Source organism: Pteropus alecto, unplaced genomic scaffold (genome assembly GCF_000325575.1).
Source record: "Pteropus alecto unplaced genomic scaffold, ASM32557v1 scaffold60, whole genome shotgun sequence".
In the NCBI taxonomy this organism is placed as follows: Eukaryota; Metazoa; Chordata; class Mammalia; order Chiroptera; family Pteropodidae; genus Pteropus; species Pteropus alecto.
The window spans coordinates 6,235,225-6,237,637 of NW_006430726.1; positions in this window are offsets into that span (position 1 = coordinate 6,235,225).

Below are 2,413 nucleotides of genomic sequence, written 5' to 3' on the forward strand. Positions count from 1 at the left end.
GGAGGAGAACACACCTATGCCACAGCCCCACGGCACTGTGTGCCTGCCCTGCCTTCTAGAAACTACACAGACAGGGTCTGGCCTACAGTGTGCATTGTATTAGTTTTAAGTCACAAGGGAAAGTAACTCTTACCACAAATCATAAGCACCACTTATGTGAGTCAGTACAAAAAGGGTCCACTGAGCACGGCGAAGTCAGATTAAAGGCCAGCACACGGAATGCCCACCGCAAGGACCTACAGTTACAGAAGCCACATCACCAGCGTCACTCTGGACTTCCAGGTAGCCAACGGTCAAGGGCAATTATGCAGTTACTCGGTCAGTTACACAATTCTTCAGTCAACCCACCGGACGCCCTGCTCCCTGCCAGGCACTGTGCTGCCATGGGCGGGAGGCCGTGGTGTCAAGACAGACGTGGCTCTTGTCCTCATGACGCTTACATTTTAGTGGGGAAAAATAGATTTTTAAAAATACACGTAAACAGACAAGTAAAATGAAGACAAGTTCTAATACGTGGAGCGAAAGTAGCGAAGGGCTGGGGGAGAGAATGAGGGATGCGAGGAGCCCGACTCACAGTTACAACGGGGTGGTCAGCGAAGGCCCCTGAGGGACGAGCAATGAGCTGAGGCCAGTACGACGAAGGGAGAGGAAAGAGGCCAGAGGACGGGGGCGGCGTGGGCGAAGGCCCCGTGTCGGGAACGAGGCTGGCCACTGGCTCTGAGCCGCACGTTCCACGGCACTGCCCACCTCGTCGCTCTCCAGCCTGGGAATCTGCGCGTGGCTTCCGCCGCTGAGCGCGCCGGGCGTGCTGCCCACGGGAAGCATGAAGCCGCACGCCAGTCTGCAAAGCGCAGTGCCCTGCGGCAGACTCAGCCAAGCCATGCCCCAGGTGCCGGACCGATTCAGATTTGAAGCCCAGACCCCCACAGGCTGGCGTGAGATGTGCGGCCACCACTCCCATCAGTCTAAGCCAGTGGCCACTCTTTGCCCCGCTGGATCCCCACTGGCCCACTATTACAGGCCCAGAGCCCTGGGATTCCCCTCCACAGGGTCATGGAACATCTGTAAATAACGCGTGGCACCTGGGGGCCCCCTGCCAGTCTCTGCGTTCCCGTGTCAAACCGTGAATGCTCAAGCCAGTAATACCCAAACCAGCCGCGCAGAGAAACCAGCAGAATCTGCTGCGACTTTCCGTCCTTCCCTCATGCAGCCAACGGTTCCAGGGCACCTACTGTGCATCGAGCCCCGTGCGTCCACACTGACGGGGTGCAGAAAGGGCGGAGGCTCCGTCCGGGCTGCCTGCTCCTCTGGACCCGGTGCCCCCACCCCCTGCAGGGGCAGCGATCAGCATCTGCCCAGCAGCTGCCGAGCAGAGCACGGGGTCAATGAGACGAGGTCTGCCCTGAGGTCTACCCTCGGGGGCTCCGCGTCTCGTCAGGAAGCCATCAAACACATCGGCCCCCGGGAACGAAGGAACCCACGTGCCCTGCGGCCACCAAAGGGCAGCACAGGGCCTCTGAGCACAGACGCTCAGCCCTCTGCACTGGCGGCGAAGGCCAGGCTTAGTCTTGGCTTAATACTCCCACACCGGTCACTACAGAGAAATATGACAAAGAAACGCAGAGCCACTGCTCTGCACTCCCAGGTCCGCCCCAGGGGGACACGACAGGGCCGATGCGCTCCGTCTGGGCTCCGGCACAGGAGCAGGCTGGTCCTGCCTGGGCAGGAAGAGGCTCCCCCCGTGACGACAGGGGCACAGGGTGCTGGGGGACGGCGTGAGCGTGCCCGTAACGGCTCACCACCTGCTCTCAGAGCCGTGGGACGTCTCCTGACCTACCGTGTTTCCTGGTTTTCGGGGTGTAAACATTTTCACCACAGCCAGCGTAGCTACCAACCCCATGCCTCTGAAAAGGAAGCTGGAAAGGCAGGTGCAGCCAGCCGGCTCCCCAAAACTCACACGTGAAACACCCGGTGTGACGCCTGGGGTGCCTGCGGGTAGGGATCCGGGCATGAGGCTGGAGCCCCTACAATGGTGAGAGCCCCGTGCCCCTCTACCGTGAGTGGACAGAGAGAAGTCAGAGCCCACTCCCAGAAAAGGGGGCTGCACCAGACCCCACGCCAGCACATGGGCTCCCAGCTCCACAGCGATGAGGAAGAAATGTCTACTGTTTACAAGCCGCCCGGTCTTGGGCGCTGGTGTGAGTAGCCGGAACGGACCGAGACAGCTCTGACTGGCAGGTGAGAGGACCCCGCTTGACTGGGTGAATCCTCTGGATTCACTTGTTTGTTACGAAGTTCAGTCTGGCCCCACCTACGACCTGAAGCAGTGCTGGGGACCCGTCCGCGGCGTGCCCAAGCCTGAGTTCGAGGAGCGCGCTAAGCGTGAGGCTCAGGCGGGCGCCGGGGCGGGGCG